This window comes from Ambystoma mexicanum, chromosome 6p (genome assembly GCF_040938575.1).
Source record: "Ambystoma mexicanum isolate Mex_15411 chromosome 6p, UKY_AmexF1_1, whole genome shotgun sequence".
Lineage (NCBI taxonomy): Eukaryota > Metazoa > Chordata > Amphibia > Caudata > Ambystomatidae > Ambystoma > Ambystoma mexicanum.
Window position 1 is genome coordinate 1,002,816,463 of NC_090935.1, and position 27,140 is coordinate 1,002,843,602.

General features: G+C 43.7%; 1 protein-coding gene across 11 annotated transcripts in view; it reads left to right on the top strand.

Moving 5' to 3' along the window:
* Window positions 1-27,140, top strand: part of CTXN3 (cortexin 3) — a 236,544-nt gene that overhangs the window by 55,460 nt on the left and 153,944 nt on the right. For 2 of the 11 annotated variants that reach the window (XR_011280324.1, XM_069625613.1), the window contains exon 2: window positions 1,932-2,080. The exons of the other annotated variants lie outside the window; for them this stretch is intronic. The gene's annotated coding sequence lies outside the window, so the exon portion shown is untranslated. The remainder of the gene's footprint in view (window positions 1-1,931; window positions 2,081-27,140) is intronic. 11 annotated transcript variants of the gene reach the window in all.

Here is a 27,140-nt window from a genome sequence, read left to right on the forward strand (position 1 = left end):
GACCAATCTTACCACAAGTTTAGAGCCAATACCATCACATGGCTAAAATCCAACAACCAGCACTCCTAACCACTTGCCTACTGCTATGACCACAACAGCACGTAATTAACGCTCCTCTAGTCTCTATTTTGTATATATATCCCTGTGTCCATATACTCTCGTACTCCATACCATGCTTGTAAATATGCCATCTCTGTATATAACTTTTTTACTTGTATGTATCCTGTATAATTTTGTGTAACCAAGCCTCGCATATACTTGTAACTGCTGCGCCCTGTTACCCCCGGGTATGATGCGCATTACAAATAATAAACAAACAAACAAACAAACAAACAAACAAATGGCAAGCAGTGCAAGACTTTTCAAACTTAGCTGCAAATTGCCTTTTAACTCACATTTTACTTTTAAATACACTGTTTAGAATGCTGCACAATGTTTCAGTGTATAGATATATAAGTGTCCTGCATAGTTAGAAGAACATCATAATCATACTTTTAGTGGCTTTGGTGAACCTTTTGATTTACAGATTGTCACTTTGGAGGAAAAACGAAATTTTATTTATTCCACCCATAAAAGAAACTCAATTTTTCCAGCAGCTGCTTGACCCCAGTTCAGCATCCCATTATAGACTCTGTGCATTGTTGTTTCATATGTGATGGGCTCGTGATAGACAGAAACCAAGTTTCCATTTGGAAAGTCTTGCAAACATTAGCCTTGGAGGGAAAAACACAATTACATATTTTTATTTGCCATGCAAAAATGCTTTGTTTCACCATGGTGGCTTGAAACCCAATTCTGGCATTTTCATTTAAGATTCTGGGTACTGCTGTTTCTGGGAATGTCATTGCAGCTCTCCAAGAATTTATCAAACATTGCCACGTGTCTTTCCTTTATGCCAGAGGTTTGCATCTTTAGCATCTTGAGGTGTTTAGGCTCAATTTTACTCCTTTTTGCTTTGATTTCATAGGCCTTATGTTGTACATAATCTCTGTACAGGCCTAGGAATTTGGTGAGTCCTCATAACTGACTCTGGCCTCTTGATTTCGCGCATCCAGGGGCTATTTCACGCCACACTGTGGTGGAGGGCCAGGACACGCATTAACTATTGTGTTGAGAAATAGAACAGGACTGTTCCTTCTCATGAAGCTGTTCCCAGGACATTTGCGCATTCCACAAAGTATTTGTTTCTGTACTTGGTGCAGAGCAGACAAACACAAGAGGTACTAAAAGGGCATTTTTTCAATATGAACAAAGACCTTGTGTAGAGTTGATGCCAGAACAATAAAACCAGGCAGTGGTTCCGCTGCCCTCTATTGCGTCTTAGGACTGTTGGGTACATGGTACGGGTGGCTTAGAAACACACATAAACATGAAGAATCAGTTCAAGAGCGGTGCTTTAGTTCCACTTCTTATGAGGCCACCTGCTTCCCAAGAGATATGGGGTCCTGGCCGGAAGACTGTGTGCCAGAGACATCAACCTGTTACAACAAGATAGTTGCAAAACGTATGTTACAGCTTGTGGGGCTACAAGGCCTGAGAACGAGGGGTTTGTCAAGATGGCCGGTTCCATGTGAGAGAAGTTCACTGTTTCAAGTTTGTTGCCACAAGGGATTATTTTCAATTGCAAATATGGCAGGGGGATGCACCCACTATGTCACAAGAATTGTACTAACCAACAAAAGGTGATAATGTTTGTTGTGTTTAGGTACTCAAATAGGTAGGTGCCAATGGGGATGAGGAAAATAATACACCTGATATTTTGTATTGTATCTTAATCTTGTGGATTTTCCTTTAAATTCTGTAATCCAATCTAGGCACATCAAGTGTTTAGTTTTTCAGTTCCAAGGAGCTGACTGACTCTCCCAACTGTTTACTTGCATGTATTAAAGCTGTTTTCTTTGCAACCCTTGGCTCTCAACTGTGTTTCCTAGGTTTTCGTTTTTTGGGTGTAAACCACATTTTTGGCGACCCTGACATGATCTCTAGCCCTCCAAGGGAAGCCAAGGGTTCTCCTGCCGCACTTCCTGGACTGTGGTGCCCCTCCCCGTGAGAGCAGTTTCTCTGCACAACCAACAGAGAGGTTAGCAGATGCTGTGTTTGTCCTAACGTCTGTCTGATCCCTGGAGGGGGGCTGCCAAGCTGGGTGGTGCAGGCAGTTCGAGGGGGGATACAACATTGTGTGGGCTCAGAGCACATAGTAAGTTGAGAGCACGATTTGTGTGAAAATATGCAATTTTTCCTTTTTCTGTTTTTCTTTTGCTATTTTCTTGGTTGATAAGCCAAATGGTGATTTTGATATTTTTGTGAATTAATGAGCAGGATGGGAATGCTCCTCTGAGAGGAAAGACAATGTTCAGAGATAAGGGGGACAGAGGAAAAATCTACATTATTGTGTATAGACATGTGTCTTTTTTGGTGCGTAAGCGCAGGTGTGAACATTGTGCAAATATAAATGTTTTATTGCAAGAGCTAATATATGATAGTGTATAAATGCAAGTACTTCTTTTCCTCTTTTTCTTCTTCTCTCTTCTATCTCTTTCCCTGTCCCTGCAGGTGTTAGTAATATTGTATATAAAAGTGTTTTTGATGTCGGCTTTGCCAACCAGAGTTTAGATGGCTATTGTTGGTCATTATGTATGTAGGCGACGCTAGCAGTTGTGTAACTGCCAGAGTGTGGTTGGAAGGCACTGTTGGTGATGAGGTAAAAGACAAAGGCAGCTGATGTTGTACATTGGTGGCAGATGTGAAAAGAACAATCCCTTGATGGAGGGGGAGCATTGAAGGTAGCTGGGATTTGAAGTTTTGTGGTTTGAGAACGGCCACCAGAGCTAACAAGACCTTATTTTTGAAGTTGCTGTTGATCAAAGGTATTGTGATAATGTGCAACACACCATTAGAGCTTATGTGTAAAGAATTACCACAGTATAAGGAAAACATCTTAAAGTATAAAGGGGACTGGGTTCAAGGAACTGTAGAGAAAATGTTTCCACCATAGCCCGAAGAGGGCACAGCTGATAAAAGTATATTGTGGGGAAATGGCAATTTCTATGTAAAGTTTCATTTGCAATGTAGTACATTACTTTTAATTTCCCCACTGTATTCAATGTATTGCACAACTTCATTCTCCAAAGTATTGGGGGAGTTTTATTTTTACCAAATGCATTTTCCTCTGTGTCCCCTGCACTGTGTGGGTGGGGTGTTGTGGACCCAAGCCATGATCCGTCAACAAAGAACCAGTTATATCTGTTGCTCAGCTGCAGCCTGGATCCCCTTTCAACTGTTCCCCACTCTATAATTAATCTCCTGCATTGCTTTGCAGTTCCAGCTCCCCTAAAAAGCGAGCAAAACGGTAGATTTGTTTTTCTCCATCCAAAATATGCTTGCATTATATTTCTGTCAAGTGCCCTGTGTTTGTATTTTGTCCTGTATTCACTGTGCTTGGGCCCCACATTGCCTGATCACTATATTTTGTACTTGATTCTGGGCCACGACAGTAAGCCTGCCAACTCACATTGTCAAAAAACCTGTTCTGCCACCTAGGGCTGACTCTTTACTCTGCTCTCCTGAGACAGTGACAGTTGATGGGAGGGGGCTCTGGCAGGCCCACCCTGTAATTATCCTGAGTCATCAAGCTAGTCCCTGCTCTGGGAACCTCCTCCTTTCCCTATTTCAACAAATAACCTCCCCAACTGTGCTCCACTGTATCCTACAATTAACTTCCACATCTCTGGGCTCAACTACCCTGACCTGGGAATCACACAACATGTCCTAGCAGCAGCCAAACAAACACTCCTGGGTGGGGAGATGGCTAACCCTGGAGGGGGTTGGAACAACACTGTGTGTCCTGGCAACAGCCAAACAAAGACTCCTTGTTGAGGGGGGCTTTCCCTGGAAGTGTCCCTGGAAACCCTTGCCCAAATACACACTTGCCTGAGTGGGAGGCCGGCCCTGCAGTGGGCAGGAACAACAGTCTTATATAAGCTTATGGAGAAAGGACCGAGGGCTCCTTTTTTTCCTTGGCTGCTGGTGTGGTATGGGGGCAGATGCTGCAGAAGCCCTTGTGGTAGTTACCCCTCCCCCTGTCTGGCCTTCACCTTCTCCCCTGGTTCCTTTCCTCCCCAACCCTGGTCCCCTTTTTCACCAGTGGGTTTCTTGATCTCTGTCTCTTCTTCCCCTGCTTTCCTCTCCCCTCTCTCCTGGCTTCTCAGCCTCTGCCCCCTCCTGCCTGCCTCTCTCCACCTCCTTGTCCCTCACTGCTTCTCTGTCCCCCTTGTGTCAATGTGTCTGTCCTCAAGTGTCTGTCCCCAAGTGTGTCTGTCCCCAAATGTGTCTCTCTGCACCGGTCTCAGGTTCCATGTCAGTGGGTGTGCCTAGCTATACCAGGGCATCAAATGTATCCTGCTGGCAATGAGTTTACTCCTCTTCCTGTATTACATCTGTTCCTGGTTTATTCAAACACTTTGGTACCTTCATTGTGTTCCCACTTTTCTATGTCACCTGCCTGTTATTACCAGAGGGGGCACCCAGTTTGTCTGCATACACAATTCACCCCCACCGGGTCTGTTGACTCCCTGGTCCAAAACTGTGGCTCTGACTGGGGTCTCCCACACGGCCTCTGCCCTTTTGGACTGCTTCCCACTTCCAAAACTGGAACATTTGCATACCTATTTGTTGTCATCTTATAAGGGAAAGCAATTGAAAAATCATCTGAGTATTTTAGATTTATGGAAAAGGTTTGTAGAAGAAGGGAATGTTCACAGGAATCAGAGGGACGTGTATGCCGTCACAAGTACACAAGCTGTCGGCCTTCCGCCCCCTTATGGGTGATTCCCATTACAGCCGATGTAAAATACACAAACCCCAAGTTTTCTACCCTGGAGGGAGGGAAGGCGAAGCCAGGAAAGTCACAGGGTGCCCCGGGAGTCAGCAATCTTAACCATCAGGTGCAGGGTGTGCCGGCAGGTACAGGAAGTATTAAAGGAAGCAGTGCAAGAATTAAGGGAAACATTGCAGAGTTGGAGCAAAAACCAGGAGCACAACACACCTGAAAGGACCAACAAGTGTAGAGCGGAACAGATATATTTTTTTAAAGACTGCGAGGCGGTCCAAGTCCCCCCAATAAGGACAGGCGAGAGTGAGAATGAGACCCATACAAACAAGGACAGAGGGTCGTCAGAGTGGGATTCGTTGTATGCTGGAGCAGATCAGATGAAGACGACAGTGAGTGAGAGTCAGATGTCTCAGAGGAACAAACGCCTTGGAGCAACAGGCTTTGACTGCGGGTTGGCCGATTAGCTTTAGGTAAGAACAAGAAACAAAGGAAAGCATTTCAATCTAGAAAGCGAGGAACACAGTTTCCGCTGCTGCAGAACGGAGTGAGAGCGCTGCAGTATGCGCCCTCTGTTAAGGATTCTAAAGGGGCGTCACAATCCAGACCAGGACTCTTGATACTGGCCAAGAATGCAGCACACAATTAAAACACTTTTACTTTATTTATTACGAATTCTGTTGAGAAGGCACCCAAACCGTCTCCCACTCCCCTTTACAAATACTCCGGGTCACAATGGACCATGAACCAAGCCGGTGTGTAATAACACAATATTTATTTATTTTTTAAAAGTCCAATGAAAATCACACACATTTTATATAGGGCAGCAACCACCAGTATAGGGATAATTACACTGTAAAATGATAGAACACACTTAGTTTGACTTTTTAACATAAGAAACCCAATGCACAATTGGATAAAAGCAAGATTATTTTTCAGGTGTTTTTTTCTGATAGGACCACAGTTAATGGTTCCCCCTGCAACACTCCCTCAAACCCCTGTTAACCGAATTGTGGGTGGGTAGAAAGGCGTAGCAAGGAGTCAGGTATACTAGGCAACAAACAGAATGCAAATCCCACCTTCTGCCTCTGAATGGGAGGCAAAATCGGATTGAAATATTTGAAATTGTACAAAATAGCACTCAGAATTACTAAATCCTTTTTTTATATGTGCGGTTGAATAAATGATGTATAAATGAGTATAGCAGTATCAGAGATGTAAGAACACTAGCAAACTACAAGGTAATGTACTAACAGCGGGCATACAGTTCAGAAAATAGACGTGGGAAGGAAAAACACAGTGCAGCCAAATTGCGCGTGGAGAAATTGCATTTGCTTATTTTCATATGTTTAAAATGACAAAGCTTGAAAAATGGGTTAAACAGACAAAATCGGAATGCGGTTTTGGTGCTAACGGACAAAGGCACATCAAAGGTATAATATGGAAATGAAAGGGTAACTCTGGAGGGATGACTGTATGCGATTCTTAAAGGGAAGTGAAAAATCGTTTTTTAAAATGAAAGAAGTTACGATGGGAAAATCGGTTTAAAAGTAAAATGACAGGTTTTACAGATACTATATTTTAGTGGCTATCAAAGAGGAATGCCGCCCACAACACAGGTTACTTTGCAAGTGTAACCCCTTCATGTTTTGTGTCTCTTTAGATGGGAATTTAATTAATTTATTTCAAATAGTGCTAAGGATTTATACAGCAGGCTGAAATAATGGGGAAGGATGGCGCTAACACATGGATATTACTAAGGATTTTCCTAAGAACAGGGTACACAGAGGATTCTGACAATTTTAAGGATTTTGCTAAGGCAGTTATAGGATTTCTATGGGGTTGTACATAATCCAAGGGAATAAAGCAAGGGATGCAATTTTTGGTTACTAGGGAGGGGAAATCCTTACAACAAATACTTGAGTGGGGTAGCTTGGATAGCTAACTGGGTCTCTGGATAGGGTACAGGAGTCTGGTCACTGCGCAGCAGCTATGCTCTCCTCTAGGGACTCAGTGAGGCAACCAGGGTTTGGTCTCAGTAGATAGCAAGGTGCATCAGCTGGCCAAAGCTGGTCTGGTCACAGGATGAACCCAAAAAGGGTACCATTGCCTTTCCCCCTTTCTCCCTGAATTATTGGGATATTTGTGGGGTATAATTCTGGATGATGGCACTGCCTGGATAAATCAGCTAGCTCTGGCCTGGCTTATGGAATCTGGAATTTTGCAGGGTAAATATGGAATGTCTGGATCTCTGGAGGCGCTGGAGTTGGAAAGTCAGAAGTGAGTGTGTGTCTGTCCAGAGCACCCTATGCCTCCCATTTATATAAGGCGCATGACATCAGAGTATTTTTTAGTATGTGGGCTGAACTAAGCTAGGCCTACCTCTAAATCTGATAGGTCAAGCTGTACTGTCACCTCCTCCCAGGAAGCAGATTGGACTGAAGGAGGTGACTCAGTTTTATGGTGTGTGCTTTTATGATGTACAGGGCCATCCCACACAGTTACCTTTGCCAAAATCGGTTATGACACAGAAATGCATGTTTTTACAGTTGTTGTGCTTTTGAAAATCACATAGGCAGATTCCATATTTTGCACAGATCCTGTCATTCCAACTCCCAAGTTTGTACGATGTTGTTTAGTCCTTCTAATGATCTTTTGCAATTTCTATGGGAACTTTCTCCCTAAAAATCTACAAATCGGTACACTGAAGCCTATCAATGTGCAATATATTTGCACCTAACTTTTATAACCGAGTCATGTACAATTTATTCAGAAATGTCATTTTTCTGGCATTTGCCTTCCCCCCATGCTAGAGAGGTCCACATCGTCTTGTTTTAAAGGCGCGAAAATTACATTCAAACTGTTAAAATTTCACACTACTGCATTTTCGGGTTGCAGAAATAAAAGTTTAAAGAAGAAAAGTCTTTTGACCCAGGTGGGCCGGCTTTGTCCCCAAAGAGGGATGGTCTGTCCACCCCCCAAGCCAAATGTCTCTCTCTGGCCCACTGGCCCACTGGCCCAGAGGTTGCCATAACGACTTCTTTGATCCTGACAGTTGCAGCTAAGGAGAGTTGTCACCAGGAATTCACACCTATTTGTCCTGGCAGTCCATTGTCTCATGCTGGAGCAATGCCAAGTAGTCTGATGAAATAGTGAAATCCCCTACCTTGCCCCTTTTAATGTTCCCAGGGGCTGGTCCACTTGGGGAAAGTGATTCTGTTCCCAGGAGAGGCAGGGCAACTTTGATGTGCCTGCCTTGCAAAAACCTGGTTGACAGCAAGTTCTGGAGTCTTCAAACAGGTTTTAATTTTTTTTTCTTCTTTCACAAAAGCCAAGTATTTTTGGGACTAATATCATATACATTTTAGAGCAAACAGCATCTACAATCACATTTCTGTGCAAGCACAGGTCATCATTTTAACATTTACTGTTAAAAGCACCATTTCACACGTGGGCTAATTCTTCATGGATGTCACTTTAACAGATGCGATTTATCCTCACATGCATATTCTGAATATTATTTATAGCCCTTGTCAATTTCTACTACACAAAAATCTGTCCAACATACGGGTTCTCTGAAACTGACATCAAACAACAGTAGAGAGAGATCTTTTCTGGAGAGCTTGGACGGTGTTAGATTGTTGCAAAGGGAAAACATTTGCCGTGCGGCTGGAGAGAATTTCTCTGCTATGTTACAGATTTTACTTGACATATCATGCCTTTCAGGGAGGACTGCCCTCTTTTGCTGGTGTACCACCTGAATATGGATGAACATGGGTGTGTCTTACCGGAACCAAACTGTGTTATGTTGAAAAGATGGAAAGGGCATCTGTGCCGAGCCATTTTAACACAGAATATTTTCTTTTCCAGTGGGAAGTTTTAAGATGGCAGCATAGCAGCACTGCACTAGGCTGCTTTTGAATTCTTCTTTTTGGTACACATGAAGAAAAATAACTTGCAGCAATTCTCGGGATGTGCTGTTTTATCTCGCCCCATATGTGTCCAACAAAAACAGTAGAGCCATTATTTTGGTGACTGCAAAACGCAGTTTTGATGCAAGGCAGTAGTGCTCAACAGAGCGAGTGCATCCATTCTGCTGGTGACTGCTGAAGTCCAGTTTGGTGAAGTTGGGGAGTTCTGCTGGGCTGGTAAATGTATCCCACACCTCGCTCCAAATGGATTGGGACAATTTAATATGTACCTTGCCCCCCATCACAGCAGGAGTGGGCAATTGGATATATGCCCTGGAAAAACACACAGCAGGGGTCATGTTAGTGGTAAGGGATATGAAGTGCTTGCTCGCCTCCCTGCTCAAGGAGCAGGCAGATGCAATTTGGAGAAAGGCAGGGTTCAAGGGAGTCACGCTGTGCGGAACTGCACATGATTCCGCTGCCTTTAACAACTGTCGAGCACTGATGTGGAAGGATTTGAGGGATATAAACCCATATAGGGCAAATATGAACTCTATTATGACCCACAGGATGTAGGCAGGTGAGGACCCCGCAGCTTACATACAACAGATACAAGAGATGTGGTGATCAGAGACCGGGCATGGAAGAAAAACATACCCATTTTCTATCACCTGTTAAGTAAGGGCCCCCCAACAGAAGTACAGGTGGATCTGAGTAAGGTGGTAGGGATAGAAGCAAAATGATGGCCAGAGATAAGGCACACATAGTACACTATTGTTGACAGAAGCAGGAGAAGAATAAGGATCGGGCAGAACAGACGCAGAGGGCAAAAGCAAAGTTGGTGCAGCAGAAGTTAGCAAATAGGAACATGGAGAGTGCAGTAACAATCCGCACCACAGACGGACAACCCAAGCCCAGGCCCATACAGGGAGGGGCAATGTGACTTAAAATGGACATGGGTGGTCTTCAGAGAGGACAATAAGGGGGAGGGTTCACAGGGACAAGATCACGGGTGGTGCAGTAATGTTGGTCATGTGGGAGGATGGATCCTTTTACGCGAGAATGCAGGTGCAGGTAACCAGAGCCTTTAACCCTAATGCTGAAGCATATTACCCCACCTATCACCCCTACCTTCAGCAATATGCCCCGCCCCTTATGTTCTGGGCCCTAAACCACAGGCACACCCTCAACAAGTGCAACCCCAACAAATGAAGCCCGAAGCACAGACTTTCCCCCCAGGCATCTGCTCTGGTGTGGGACAAGAACACTATGCCACGAGGCACAGTGATACTTTGCAGAGGGGCGAGCATGTTGGGGGGGGCAATCCTTTCCCGCTCCCAGGGTCCGGCACCACTACCCAATAGGACAGCCCACAGAGAACTTTAGCCAGCCCAGAACTATCAGTAACTGCCAACTCGGAAGAGGAACCCTAAGTGGGAGTGAGGATAGGGAATAGAAATTCTTTTTTTTCTGGTCAACACAGGATATATATAACATGGACCGTAGCTGTGAGGATGGAAAGAAACATATTCACTAAATCAAATACGAAAATATAAATGTATTTCAAAATATAAAACTCAAATGAATAATACTGTATTAACAAAACAAGCCTCTCCATTGCATATTTCAATTCTCAAATGAATTCAATTCCATACAGTTTCACTCCATCTGTCATTCATACTCACTCAGTCATATAAGGCATTCACTATCTCACAATGTCTACTAGTTACATATACTTTCTAACCTTATAACCACAAACAACTATCCAACTCCTTCTTAACCCCGTTTTTTAATACAAATGTTAATCTCTGTTCTATGAGAGATTGAACTCGTCAACACGTGTTTCAGTTGGCTTTACTCTGGCTTCCAATATGGCCCTCTATTTATCAACCTTCTTCAGGACTCCGGTGGGGCACAACTAGTGCTTCACCATTTAGATATATGGAGTAGTAGACACCATCTACAAAATGAAACAGTAAAAAACTCATTACCCATTGGGTTCTGACCATCCTCATTACTTTTACATACAGCCTCAAATGAATTGGCCATGTAATATTTTCATAATCACATAAAGTTGCACTCACTTCCACCTCAAATTGTGGGGGTAGTGCGAAATAAGTGGAACCAATCCTCAGTGCTCTAGTGACTCGACAATTATGCAGCAGAGCCTGTTAAACAAAGACAAAGGGTGAAACACCTGCCTCTCCTTTTAAATTGGATCAAATAAAATTGAGTCAAACTAGGCTTAGGTATTGGAAGTGTTCTCCTCCCACTAACCTATTAATTTAATTACAGATGTGTCACTTGTGCTAGCCTCAAAGGCCATCAGTGACCCGGAATGCCCAATGTTTTCAATCCATTGAGTCATGATCATTGCAGGTAACTCTCTCAACAACAGTAATGGCCTCTGTCCATCAACTGTGGGACACGTGATGAAATGCTGAAAACTTTCCATGTATACACAGCTGAAATGTAAACACACAGGGCAGGAGTACCAATAACCGCTCCTACCCGTGTCATTTAGGCCATCGTTCGAATAGCATCTTTTACAACCCTGCCGTGTTGCAAGCTGGGATATATAGTTCTGCTAGTCAGCATGTATCTACGTGGAATGGGGATCTATTGATGGCTCTAGCCACATTACAGGCATATTAGTATTCAGATGTGTTCCTTATTTTTGAATTCCACATAGGCAATAGGCAATTCTGTCTGTTTTTAATGGATACATCGATTTCATCACTGCAGAAGGTATACAGCCGATCTAAAGAGAACAGCGACACTGGCTCTAGACCGTCTCGCTCCTCATCCTAACTCATCTACAACTCCTCTTTAAGCCAAGTCCTAGTGTAAATCTCATGATGCAGAAGATATTGTGACTAAGCAAATGCATGAGGCCATCAAGAAGAGCAATTACTGACAGGATAATTTGAACAAGGCAGAAAGATCTAGCCTGAAGCAACTGTGTGATAAATGTGAGATAACTTTCAAGCCCGCAGACAAAGGCGGGGCGGCATTGTTGTGATGGAGACTACTAGAAAATATGAAGAAGAATGCCTATGGTTACTGGCAGATACATTATCATATAAGAAACTTGACCAAGATCCTACGATAAGACTACAAGAGGAGATTACTAGTTTGATGAACCATGCCATGAATGAAGAAGAGGGTAATTTTCTTGTGAAAATCCATCCAAAAAGAGCTACCTTTTACATATTGCGCAAGGTGCATAAAATAAAAGCAATCCTCGTGGGAGACCCATTTTTTTCTGTGATAGACTCGCTACTGGAGCCACTGTACATATATACAGAATTTCTCCTCAAACCCTTTGTACTGAGAATGCCAGCATATTTGAAAGATACCACGGATATGATCAAGATCACGAAGCACATCAGTATTTTTCCAACCGACATCCTAGTCACCATAGATGTCGAGTCCTTATATACATCTATTCCACAGATGGAATGCTTGGACGTGTTAGCGGGTTGTTCGGACCAGCAAGAGATACCACATATCCCACCCACTGGATTCATCCTATAATGTGCAAGACTTGCAATGGCTGAGAACTTTTTTCTCTTTAAAAAACAATTGTTTAAACAACTAAAGGGAGTCAGTATGGGGGCCACATTTGCACCAGATGTGGTCAACCTGTATATGGCAAATTCTGAAGATTTGTTAATTCTCGGTAACAACAATGCCCTTAAGAAAAAGGTAGAATTTGTAGACCATTTAATTTTGTGGAAACGATACATCGATGATGTGTTTATGTTCTGGAGAGGTATTGTCACAACATTGATTATATTTTTCAAATGGGTCAATAAATGTGATTGCAATATAAAATTTACAATTGAGTGGAGTATGGAGCAAGTACGTTTCTTGGATCTAATCATCCATAAAACCAATGATGAACTACAAACAACACTGTATAGAAAACCTACCGATAGAAATTCTTTGCTTCACTACTCCAGTTTCCATCCGGTAGGACTAAAACAAAACTTACCTTATGGCCAATTTTCAAGAATACGGAGGAATTGCTCAGAAAAATTGGAATTTGAATCACATGCAAGCCAATTGAAAGACACACTTATTGAGAGGGGCTATCCAAAATAACTGGTGAGAGACAACTACAAAAGAGCTGCCAACATGCACAGAGGTGTGCCTGACCTCTAGAGAAAAGTCAGTGAACAACAGATTAATCTGTGTGACCACTTATAATCCGATCAGCAATAACATCAAAAAAATTATTAAGAATTGGCATCTTGTTAAACATCCTGGAAGTTTATCTCAAAAACAGATGTTTGCGTTTAGATGCAATAGCAACCTCAGACAAAAATTGGTCCACACCTACAGGGACACAGAGAATGAACAGACAGTATTGAATCAGTGGGGTCTGCCCCCTTGTAACCAGACATCACAAATGTGGCAATTGTGCGGCATGTCCGTACACTGAAACTAGACATCTATTTCACCTCAGATCTATAAAATGGCAACTAAAGCATCACACTAGCCTCACTAAAAATGTTATCTATGTTATTGTATGCCCCTGCAACTTGATATATGTGGGAAAAACCACTAGACAAGTTTGACAGAGGATTTCGCAGCATAGATCATGTATCAGAAACAGGGTAGCGGACAAACCACCAGTGGACCACTATGCTAAATATGGAAACACAGATAAAGATCTTAAGTGGTTCATTTTACAGGTAATAAAACCTCAAGCATGTGGCGGAGACATAGCCACCGTTCTCCATAAAAATTGAACAAAGATGGATCTATTCCCTAGACACAGTACGTCAGGGGTTGAATGTTTCTGTGGAATGGATCACGTTGATTTGTGTGCATTGATGGAAGGATCCAGATATATATGAGATTCCCAGTTCTGCATCATGCGATTTACACTAGGACTTGGTTTAAAGAGGAATTGTAGTTGAGTTTGGATGAGGAGCGAGACGGACTAGAGCCACTGTTGCTGTCCTCTTTAGATCGACTGTATACCTTCTGCAGCGATGAAATCGATTTATCCATTAAAAACAGACAGAATTGCCTATGTGGAATTCAAAAATAAGGAACAAATTAGAATACTAATATGCCTGTAATGTGGCCAGAGCCATCAATAGATCTCCATTCCACAGAGATATGTGCTGACAACCATAACTATATATCCCAGCCTGCACCACGGCAGTGTTGTATAAGATGCGATTCGAACGATGGCAAAAATTAAAAATGTGGAAAATTAATTCATTTGATCGGCTCTGTATGTAATGGCACTGAGAAGTATTGTAAAATCTTCTGGGCTGGACACCAGAATTCGGCTTGCATGCGGCAAGTGTCCCGCACTGTAGGGCTGATAGAGGGCTATTTCAGTCCCCTGTCTATGCCCATGGTTTCAGTACACTTCCCGGGCTGGGAAGAGGCAGATTGTGATACCCCCTGAACAGTCAGCAGTCAGACAGGGTCTACAAGTAGCGGTGAGAAGCACATAGGTAAGTGCAGAGCGTTTGTGTAGTAGCATGCGTGTCAGTTAACATGCAGTAAACTAAGCTATTAGGTATAGAGCAGTGGACAAGTATGTCAGTGAGCGACCACACATGCGTGGTTTGGGCTCATGGTGTCATGATATGAACGTTCCTAAGAGAAAGTTTTTTGTTGGATCAACAGGGTGCCTAGATGGGTGTAAATGCCAAATACCTGGCCAGTATATTGAAAAACCTGGGATGAATGGCAAGACATTAATTTGGAGACACAAGAGGGTTTCGCCACTATATATTAAAAAATAAAAAGATGCCATGGGACTATAGGGGTCGAATTGACCGGTGTAGGGTATATTGGTACCTAATGGCCCCACTAAAATGAGGGAGCTCATGTGGAGCCCTACTAGAGGAACAACATTAAGTGCCTAAATACACAGGTAAGAGCGGTTATTGATACTCCCACCATGTGCGTTTACGTTTCAGCTGTGTATACGTGGAAAGTTTTCAGCATTTCATCACATGTCCCACAATTAAAGGACAGAGGCCGTTACTGTTGTTGGGAGAGTTACCAGCAATGACCATGACTCAATGGATTGAAAATATTGGCCATTCTGGGTCACTGATGGCCTTTTGAGGATAAGACAAGTATGTGACACATCTGTAATTAATAGGCTAGTGGTAGGAGTAAACTTCCAATACCTAAGCCTAGTTTGATTCGATTTGATCCAATTTAAAAGGAGAGGCAGGTTTTTCACTCTCTGCCTTTGTTTAACAGGCTCTGCTGCATAATTGTCGAGTCACTGGAGCACTGAGGATTGGTTCCACTTGTTGTGTACTACCCCCACGATTTGAGGTTGAGCTGAGTGCAACTTTATGTGATTATGAAAAAATGACATGCCCAATTCATTTGAGGTTGTATGTAAAAGTAATGAGGGTGGTCAGAACCTAATGGGTAATGAGGTTTTTACTGTTTACTGTGTCTCCTACTCCATATATCAAAATGGGGAAGCACTAGTTGTGCCCCACCGGAGTCCTGAAGAAGGTTGGAAAAATAGAGGGCCATATTGGAAACCCGAAGAAAGCCAACTGAAACGTGTCGATGAGTTCAATCTCCCATAGAACAGAGATTAACATGTGTATCAAAAAACAGGGTTAAGAAGGAGTTGGATTGTTTATTGTTATGCGGTTAGAAAGTATATGTGACTAGTAGTAGTAGCGTCCATGTAGTTATGGTTAAGTTGGTGTTTCCATAGGAAGAGCATTTTTTGGCTTATAACTTCGCTCCCTCTGGACGAATCCTCACCAAACTTTGCAAAAAAAGTATATGGCCCACTCTTTTTTGCAAAGTTTGGTGAGGATTCGTCCAGGGGGGGAAAAGTTATAGGAGGGGTTCCAAAACTTTTTTTTTCCTATAGACATATTGTGAAAAAACTTTGCGCATTGCCACAGGCCAAACCGCTGGACGGATTTACACCAAATTTGTGGCAGGAGCGGGGGCTTGGTCCCGAAAGCGTGCTTTTGCAAATTTGGTGTAAATCCGTCCAGTAGTTTTTTTATAAAATGACCAAAACTTAAGGCAAAAAAATTAGTGATATCTGTGTTCGCTTCGCAGACGGACTTCCCTGTTCGCTCCGCGGACAGCACCCCGATTGGCCCATGGCCTTGCGTCATGTCCGCAGACATGCAACGTGTTCGCTGATTGGACGGCGAGGGGCGTGGAGCGCATCAGATTTTCTGTGGCGCCCGCCATCTTGTATTCGCCGTCCACCGCGTACAGCGCGGTGAAACGTGGATAAAAAATTGTATTTAGTGCCGTGTGTTGGTGTGTAAGAGTGTTTGGGGAGGGTGGGGGAGTATGAGATAGGTTCAATGTTTTGTTTTTTTATGTGCTAGATGTTTTTGTTGCGTTTGATTTGTCCGCGGAGAACACAGCTGTTCTGACATTTTGTAAATAAACTAAATGGTGGGGTGTTTAGAGGACGGAGTATGTGTCATTTTTGTTCGCAAGGAAGGTAAAAATGAGCTATGAACACTCGCGGTGTACTTAATTGTTCGTAAATACACAAACTGGGGGTGTCCTCAGGACGCTGTCCGTATTGTAATCTGTCTAGTTGAATGTGTTCTAAGAACACTTGCGGTGTCCCGAAATGCAATTACACAAAATGGGGGTGTTCTGAGAACGTTGTTTGTATTGTTCGTTGTCAGTGTGAAAGTGTTTTAAGACCACTCATTTTGTCCGCTAATAGTACAATTTCCTATGGGCGTCAACCGACTTTTTGTCCACTAAAGAAACGATAAATCCGGCTGGAGTGCGCCTGTGATGCTGGAAATGCATCTGAGGGACAGGGCCTCTGAATCCTTGTCCTTTTTCTGTTTTTACCGTGTGTTCTGTTATGTTTTCTGCCCCGAAGTCCATGTGGGACTCCTGGCAGTGCAGCTCTCTCTTTTGGTTTGGTGAACAGACCCATGGGATACCCTTATGGCGCCCGTGGGTAGGGGTGCAACCCTGCGCCCCTAGTGTATGTTTTTGGGCACCTGTGGGTGGCCCCAGAGCAGGGTATGGGCTGGTGGCAGCTCCGCGCTGAATATGACAGGTGCTCCGGGTGTCCTCCATCTTGGGATACCCAGGCCCTGCCATTGGGATCTGTTGATTCCTGATGGGAAACAAGATGGCCCCTGTGGCCTCTTGCTTTCTATTGCCTGTTATCTTGTTTTCCCAAAGTCCTGGGAAGCCCTGTCTCTGGCCCTTCCCCCTGACTGGCTGTTGGGTGGAAGTTCCATGTATGGTATTGTTGTGAAGGCCCAGCTAGACTGACTGGAGCCTTCCCAGTGACTGTATGTTGTGGGTACCTCCTGTGGGTGGGGCCTGGGTGAATGGAGTGTGTGACCAATATACACTTCTTGTTGTGGTTGTCTGGTTTCTGGCATGAGAGACAAAGACTGAGACAGCCCTGCCCGAAACTGGCCTGAATACAGTGTGTAGTGTTGAATGGCTGGGTACTTGTCCCAATCCACATTTCTTGTTGTGAGTGTCTGGAAGGGAGGAGTGTGGCCTGAATGCACTGTGTGCCTGATTGGCTGACTGACTGCATGAATGCCCTGCAGTATGATTGGCTGCTGAGTGTGTGCCAGCAGCGTGGATGAGAGAGAGGATAGTATATCTGGGGACCTCTCACCACTGGAAAAGTGTTCAGAAGGGACCTTTGGTTGAGAAGCGACCATTGTGCTCTTACAGCAGCCAGGGAGCTGAGTCTCCACTCTACGAGTAACTGGAACTGCTGATCCTCGACGTCCAGCTGGAAGAAGAAGACTTGCTGTGGCATTTGCTTCGACCGATCTGAAGGCTGACGAGATAGTCGAGGGCTGACCCGAGAGAGGACCTGGTAAGGCGCCCTCTTCCCGTGCTCCGAGGGACCATCGAGCACCGCTCCATCTTCGCCAAAGCGCCCTGGAAGACAGACCCTCGAAAGGCTGTCGACCCGAGACGGGACCGCCGAGGAGATCGAAGTAAAGCACCCGGACATCGACGCCGTCGAAAGTCCATTGCCGTCGACCAGGGTTCCCAGGTTTGTGTAACCGCTGGAGGCCCGTCGAAGTTGTGTTGCCCAGCCATGGGAACCACTTGACGCCGTGCCACCGACGACCGGAGCCGTCCGCTCCTTTGCCTAAGAACCTTCAATCGAAGGACTCTCTCGACCGCATCGTCGACCGCTTATCCTGCCGGAGAAAGTCGAGGCTGACCAACGCGCCGAGGAGAAACCTGCCGGTGGGTTTCCCGCCACCCGACGACCTCAAAGACTCGGACGACTCGACGCCCTTGCTGGGCTCCCGTCTCTACAATCTTTGCGGTCCAGAACTATTGTCATTGAGGTGCCCCGCACACCTCCGCCTTGCAGGACGCCGACGCCCCGACGCCGACGAGCACCGCTCGGACGAAGCTGCCGCCTCTTCGACATCGTTCTACCTCGTTTGTCGACGGACGTTCGATGCCCCGTGCCTCCCGCCTAAAAGGGAAGGCATTCAAGAAGGGCCGTCGATTCCCCGTCGCCGAACAGCGAGTCCCTCGACGTTTGTCGACGCCTTCGAGGAGCTCGACTCCACCAGGTACATTGGGGGGGTAAAAACATTATAGGAGAGAATAAGACTTGCAGAGCAATATATGGACTGGGCTTGTGCTATATCTTTCTTTACAGGTTGCCCAGGTGGGGGGATCTCCACACAGAACTGTGCCCAGTGGTAGGGGCCAGTATCCTGCCTATTGCTCAACCATCTTATTTTCTCTCCTCTCTCTATTGCTGGTTTCACTCTATTGGTCTGTGTGGCATTGTACAGTATTGTTCATGCACTTCAATGAGATCTAGGGTGGTACCACTTTAGGATTGTAAATATTTGTCATTGTAGATTTTGCCGGAGTACAAAGTGAGTTATCATGATGAATGTACATAACCTTAACTATTGATTATATAAAGACTGTGTTCTAACCAATACAGAGTGTGGATATTCCTTTTGTGGGGGCTTGGGGATACACTGTACTTAAGAACCAGCCTGCATCACCTCCTGAGAAGCTAGGCCTTGATTGCTCGACCATTGCTACCGAATAGAGAATCTTGGCTGGGGTCTCCTGTGCCTCTCCTCCACCATATAGGGAGCGGAAGTACAGACACCCCCCACCGGTCGTAGAGGCCCGTCTCTCACAGCGCCGACATTATGTGATAATCCTATGACTGGCGCTATTGACCTGGCTGACTTGCTTTTGCGACACTAAATCATATCTCCCGCCCCTAAGCCTGATATTATCAAAGCATTCATATTCCCCGCCTCTCTCCGTGACGTTACAGGGTGCGTCATCAAACGTGCCCAGTCCTCTGCAGTCCTAAGTGACTTTACACAGAACCCAGAAGACAACACATATTATGTCACAACACAGCGCGCCACAATTCGGAATATGAAACAGTGATTTAAAAGCAAACAGCAAGATTGTAAATTTTGTAAAGTACATTTGACATCAAATGTTTAGAGAATATTCAGCAATTTGCATTTGTCTTTGTTGTCGATCCGGAAAAGTTCATGTTGAGGCACGCGATGTTCCTTTGCGGTACAGAGGGTGTTAGATCAGCTTACAACTCAATGCGCCAAAATTCGGAATATTAAACTGTGGTTTAAAAGTAAACAGCAGGATTGTACATTTGGTAAAGTACATTTATTTCACATTAAATGTTTAGTGAATATTCAGCGATTTGCTATTGTCTCTGCTGTCGATCAGCAAAAGTTTATTTTGAGCCACGCGTTGTTCCTTTGCGGTAGATAGGCTGTTGGTTTATGATAAAAGCAGTAAATGGTTGCTCTGATAATCGGTAGGTTGCTCCAACAACAAGCCATTAGACCACCCTATTGGTTGGTATGTTGTTTGTAGCCGCTAGTACTGCGTAAGGGCATATTGGTCCTTGGCGATTGTCCCATAAAATGGTGAGGGTCATGAAGTTGCATATTTGGACCTGCACCTGGCAGTTGAAGACCCCATCCGCTGGAGTCTGTAAATCGTGACATAGGCAAAATGGGGCCACATACCGGTTTTAAAAAACATAAATTAGTCTCACCAGCCGATCTTCATTAAAAATCATCATTTTATTTATTAGGGCGTGAAACTATTTGCTATCGAAGATAGTGCAACGGAGTATGTTAATAATAAAATAATAATATTTTCCCATTCATATAGCGCTAAGAACCGTGAGGTATCTAAGCGGTGCTTATTATTAACCACGGTGTGTGGTGCTCATTTATCGACCACGGAAGGATGAAAGGCTGAGTTTGGCCTTGCCGGGATTCGAACTTGCGTTAGCAAGGTGTGCACGGATGTCAAAGCGAGCGTTGTACTCGCTGTGCCACTTGACAGGCTACAGTGAAGTGGCACAGCGAGTAGAGCGCTTGACCGCCTATAGACCGGTTAAATTATTTCTATGAACCCACCCTGTGTCGTCTGCCTTTTTCAGAGCCCTCTAAACGACAGGGGATCAATTCGGCGGTGATAGTGCGCGGTAGAAAACAGTATGCCACTTTCAACGAACAAGTTCAACTTGAGCGGTCTTTAATGCTACGCTATTGTAATTATATTTGGTATAAAATAATCTAAAGGGTTACTTACAGTACAATTGCAATTTCCATTGTCTACGAGTAGTGCAGTCCCAAAATACGACTCTGCGTGTGCAAACGATCTTTCGCATAGTGATATAATATATAAAAGTGGTTTCATTTCAGAAATGTCATCCTTATCTTCTCTTACGTTTTAGCAACACTCCTTCAAGAGAAGTCTTTCATCACAATCTCTGTCTGTCAAGGTCAAAACACAATACAACCTTATAGTCTGCTTCGTGAGCCTCTCCGGGGCCCAAGAAAAAAATGGAAGCAGCTGACCTTCACTGTGAACGAGCATAAATTCTTACTTTGCAACATTCTGTGTAAAGCCATCTGTGAGAAGTTGGTTTTTGCACGCCATGTTTGTATATTGTTTGCGTGATATTAAAAAAAGTTTGTTTAAGGGACGTTATGGTTCTGAGTACAGCCGAAAGACCCCTGAAAATCGCAAGTTATGGTAAGCTATGAAAAATAACTCGCGCCACCACCGTGCACTGCTAAGACTAACACCCAGGACATCAAAGATGACATTGCAAATGTCATTGATGAAATCACTGATGACATCACATGTGTATGTACTTTTCATGGAATTTGTGTACTAGGGATTTTTATTATAATGTTGCTAAAAAAGTGTCAAGGATATTGCAATAAATATCATACCGTTATTAGTGCTTTGAACGATGCATTGATATAAATAGCATTGTATTATGGGATTCTATCTAGTATACTGAACTACTAATGGAGAAACATAGCATTGTGTGCAGAGTACAAGATGAAAGTATAATATTTGTAATGTTAATATGTTGAATAATGAAATGATTGTCCTGAAATGTTCGAAAATTCACAAAATGGGGGTGTTCTGAGGACGTTATTCGTATTGTGTGATTGCTTAGCTGTATGTAATGAGGGAATGGCACAGAGAGTAACGTGGACACCGTCCGCGGACACCGCGGCTGTTCGTGGACAGGGCATGCTACATTCGGGGTTTTCCAGGAAATCCAACATGGAAAGAAGACTGTACGGATCAGCCAATCAGATGTCGAGGTTGTGGATTTGTGTTGAAAGAGACTGTGTGTAGTGAAGATGGCAGAAGTGGAGAAAGTCAGGGTGTTGGTGCTCGGAGATATGTTTGTGCATGGTTTACAACAGTACGCTCAATGCAGGCATGTTGCAAAGAACTTTGATGTGAAAAGAGTGGAGGTGGTGTGGAGCACTGTGCCTGATTGCAATGTACAGGGAATTGTACAAGTTTGTGAGGGTATGGCCACGATGAACAGTCCGCATGTGGTAGTTTTGCACTATGGTGCTTTCCATTTGGGCAACGTCAGTGCCCCTACTTTGTTGGCTGATTTGGAACGCTTGGTTCAAGCCGTAATGAAGATCCTTCCAAATGCGAAATTTTTTCTGGATTACTACCTAGGGCAATATGGGACAATAGTTCAGTTTTTTGTCCTCAGCAAAACATTGCTAGGTGTGTCATCAACCGAGGCATGTGTGCCTTCATGCTTAGAGCTGGTATGTTCTTCTGTAATAATGAGTATATTGATGCCAGTAATGCAGTTAATTTTAAAGAAGATGGCATTTCTTTATCTTTTACGGGAAATGCCTTTCTATTTTGGAATGTAAGGGTTGCTTTGGAGAAGGTTATGTGAAGATTTTAGGAGTAAAGTAAGAAAAAAAAACAAGAAAAAAAATACAATAACAGGTGTCTGTCAAGCATCTGTAAAAAAAACAAAAAAAACTGCTCTTTTTAGAGCCAACTTCAAAGGGGAAATGGGGCACACTATTTAAATTTACATTTACCACGCTCAGATTTTCGATATGTCCGCGGACATGGCGGTAGTCAGCGGACATGAAAATCACTACGAGGGGGTTAGTATGTTCTATGTTACATGGATATGAAGTCAGGGATATTATGGTTAAGTTGTGCTACTAAAACCTATGAAATTCAGCGAAATAACTTTGTTAAAGGGACGTTATGGTTAAGTTGCGCTACTAAAAACCTATGAAATTCAGTGAAAAAACTTTGTTAAAGGGACGTTGTGGTTCAAAGTAAAACCGAAAAACCCCTGAAATTCGGCAGTTATGGTAACATAAGCAACCATAACTCGCACCACCGTGCACTGCTAACACTAACACCCAGGACATCAAAGATGACATCACAAACGTCTATCCTTGGCACTCTTTGCTTTAAGAAACCATCCAGCCTCTGACAATCATTTAACACTACATGAGAGAGTTACTGGCAGAAGTATGCATACAGATGTCATACCCACATGCACAGAATCTGATGCCCATAGAGCTGTGCAGGTTCTGGGGGATGAGTTTCAGGTGAACCTTTAGGGACCTAATAAAATCTATCAGATTTATATCTCACCAGATTGAGCCACGCCACCAACTATCGCAGAATGACTTGTCACAGCAGCAACAGAAACAACAGCTCTTCCTGGGTAATTGAGTGTTTATCTGCAAGTTTGTACAGAAATGGAAAGAACTGTGCTTCACTGGACCCCACAAAGTGATCCATGCCATGCCGAGAACTGTCTAGGTGGCTGGCCAAAAGCCATGGGTACACCTGAGCGACATCCAGAGAAACACCAGCTCCCTGTGCAACCTCTTCCCCCCCCATCAGCAGGAGCAGGACTAGGGCGAAATGGAGAAAAGGGGAGTATTCATGCGTTCACCTTTATGAACAAAATACAGCCATTTGGGCACAATGATAAGACTTCATTGCAGACACAAGAAGATCAAGATTTAATTAAAAGATGTATGCCTTATGTTGTTTAGCTCTTTTGTCTTCTCTTTCTCCCTCGCTTTCCCTCCCTCTCTCTGCTTCTCTCTCTCACTCTCTCACTCTCTCCCTCTCTCTCTCTCTCTCTTCATGGTCGAGGTTATATGGTTTCTTTTTGGGAAATGAGGGTATAGTGGCAATAACATTAAAGCTGCATCAGAAAATATTAGTGTCTCTATGATTAGAGTGACGAGGGATATCACTAACCCAAATGTTCTTCCAGATGGATCTAGTGATGTGCATCGTCATGCAGACAACAAGTTGTGGTATAGACATATGAGTGATTGGAAGGGAGAAATCGAGCAAGCCCTGTCTTGTTTGCTCATTGATCCCCCATGTGACAGCCATACCCAGACTGTTTATACCACATGAAATAACAACAATGGAAGCATAATGTTTAGCGCACCTAGCCTTATGCAGTGTTTGAAGTATGGTCGAGGGACACTCAATAAACAGAGTTGGTGGCAGCTGACACTTCTATATATGAGGACACCTATGTGAAGATCAAGGGATTCAAAAGAGGAAGTGAATATGAACAAAATGGTTCTAAAGCTTCCAGGAAGGGAGGGGGGCTGACTTTGGGGAGAAAGGAGTTAGGAAGAATGAGGATGTTTTCACAGCACCACCCACTGGCCAGAGTCCTATTGGTATAGGTTGGGGCCAGCCACAGTGTGGCAGAGTGAGGTTGCAGATGGAAGGAGCATTTTTCTTCAAAGATAAATGGGTTGAAGGCTTCATTAAGTTTAGAGAAGGAGGGATGGTGGGGACTGCCTAAAGCGTTGGTATCAGAAATTAATGGAACGTGTCCTTATAGTTGGAATAAGTATTTTAAAAGTTGGACATGGCTTGACCAGTTCAAACCTACTAAAGTAACGGACAATTTTCAATTCGTCCTTTGTAACCGAGGCAGTGGGAATGTATATTGTATTCTGCGATATGTAAATGTGTGCTTTGTACTGATGTGCCTTTATGTTATTGGTACCGAAATGAAGCTGACTGAACTGAACTGTATTTTTGGAGAAAAATAAGAACTGTGGCAAGACTGTTGGCATCCTTACCTACAAGCTGCCACTGCAATCCTAATGGACATATATTGAATCTGCAAGTGAATGGCCTATGACCAGTTACCACCATCCTGGGGAGGTGTATGTTTGTCGGCAACCCTGCAATTCCTGATGCTGGTGGTCCCAGGCAACAATCTTACAGCCATCCGTGAGCATCCCATGGCAAAAGTGGTTCACAAGATGCATCCGCAGGCCTGTTGGCCGTGGGGCCTGTTGGCCGTGGGGCCTGCAGTGCCACCTGCGAGGCAACTACCTATCAGAAGAATCCAGAAAACAATTAGAAGAGATAACAGACGAATTTTGACCTTTCAGCAAGGCACACACTTTCTTTGCTTAAATCTTTGTACCAGTGATACAAACAACCAATGCAAAATAGCTCCAGATCACCAGGTAGGAGCTCATACAGATGGCCAACAAAACTTAAAAGGGCCTAAACACCATCAAGGAGGAGCTCAGAACAAATAGAATAGTGACTGTTCAGAATAGGTACATGTTGGACGTCCTCACTGCCATGGAATGAGGAATTTACGCCGAGATGGGTACATCTTGCTGTACCTACCTACCTCTAAATGATGCTGACAATTGATCACTTACCCAAGCAATAGATGCATTACATAATTTGCGCACCACCATGAAAAGGAAGGGTGGGGGCACGACAAACAACTGGTTGACATCATATTCTTTTTTCTTTTCTTGGGTACCCTCCTGGATGAATAGTGTTTTAAAATTACTGATACCAGTGATGGTGTTGATACGTGTGCTCTTTTGCAGCTGTCACCTGATCATGGGATGCTGTAAGAAAACCGTTGGTAAGGTTATGCCTATGATGCTACTTTGATTGCAAGCTATTAAAGACACAACTCTCTGGTGATGTCAAGCCTGAAAAGCATCACATGGTTAGAGTAGAATTCCCAATTGGGCCACCAGGCACACTTTTTTTACTGCCCACATGACGCTGAGAATTATATAGAGACATATGTCGACTGTGCAGGAGATGAGGATTGCTTTTCCTTGCCATGCAGCCCAGAAGAGTATACAGGGGAGCCCAGAAATGTTAGAAATGTGTGGATGCCAATTGATAAGATAAAAGATAAGAGTAGAGTAGTTGATAAATTAACTAAAGGGGGAATGTACAAATGGGGATGTACTATCAACACACCAAACATAACAGGAAGTGCAGGCTCTGAGAATTTTATCAACATGAGAAGCTTGTTGTGTTGTTACTCACTGTTCATTTAGCACTGTTGTCTTTCATTTGTTTAAGATGCTAAACTTATGGTGTGTGCTTCTTTCACATTCATTGTGCATAGTTACTGCCCCTCTCTCCTTGTACATAGTTGATATAATTCCTAGAACCTGTGACATCAGGATCTTAGCCAGTTGGAATTGTTATGGCTTGAGATTGAGAAGTTCCAGAACAGTTGAGTGAACACCCGCAAGGGGTGAACCACAGTCGTACCTGTATGCCTAAATAAACCCTTTCAATGTTTTCCTGAATGTGTCCTTGGAGTCATTCTGTTGGACCATCAACTTCATAATAGAGCTCTGACGAGCTGACCGACATTCGGCCATTTTACTGAACCAGGCCCTTTTTGGGTTTCACTACTATCTTATCACCACCAAGTATACCATTCTGTTAAATTAGGCCTAATGTCTAACACTTCGAGGACAGGGTCTGCTGTCTGCTGCTTTAAAGGTAGCTACTGACATTTAGGTAATGGGTTTTGCCATTCACAACATTAGCCCCATTTCAGAACTTTCTGCCATTTACTGAAATCAAACTGCAGTCCTGCTTCTCTTCAGAGAAAACCATGATGCCAGAGCCCGTGGTGGAGTGGCAGGACATGCATTAGCTATTGTGTAGAGAATTAGACCCTGACTGTTTCTTCTCATGAAGCTGTTCGCAGGACATTTGAGCATTCCATAAAGTAATAGTTTCTGTCCTAGGCGCAGAGCAGACAAACACAAGAGTTACTAAAAGGGCACTTTTTCAATATGAACAAAGACCTTGTGAAGAAATATGCCAGAACACTAAAACCAGGCAGTGGTTCTACTGCCCTCTATAGAGCCTTAGGACTGGCGGGGACATGGTAGGGAGTCTTAGAAACACACATCAATATGAATAATTAGTTCTACTAGAGCAGTGCTTTAGTTCCACTTCTTATGAGACAACCTGCTTCCCAAGAGATATGGGGTCCTAGCTGGAACACTGCGCCGGAGACATCAACCTGTTACATTACGATAGTTGCAAAAAGTATCTTACAGCTTGCGGGGCTACAAGGCCTGAGAACGAGGGGGTTGGCAAGATGAGAGATTCCATGGGAGAGAAGCTCACTGTTTCAAGTCTGTTGCCACTGGGGGGTAGTTTCACTTTTTTGGCTGATTATGTAATTAGGGCATCTGCAAGAGAATTCACTCACTACATCACTAGGATTTTACAAACCAATAAAATGTGATAATGTATGTTGTGTTTAGGTACTCGTATAGGTGGGAGCCAATGGCAATAAAAGAATTATGATACACATTATATTTTGTATTATATTTTAATCTTGTGTTTTTTTCCTTTTAAATTCTGTAACCCAATGTGGGCGGTTTGACTTTTCAGTTTTTCAGTTCCACAGAGCTCACTGACAGTCCTGGCTATTTATTTGCATGCATTAAAGATGTTTCTCTTGTAACCCATGCCTCTCATTATTGTTTCCTTGGACTTATTTTTTGGGGATCTAAACCACAAAATACACACGCCTTTTTGTACAATTCGTATGCAAGATGAACAATCATTAAATCTCCTGAAAATCACATGAAAGTCAAAGTGTGCATATTGAACATATTCTACATGTACATGTATATTTTGTATAGAAACTATTCCCAGAACAACTGTGCATGGACACAACACCTTTCGGATATTCCTGCTGCAGAGCAGCTCTGAGCACATATGTGTTCAGA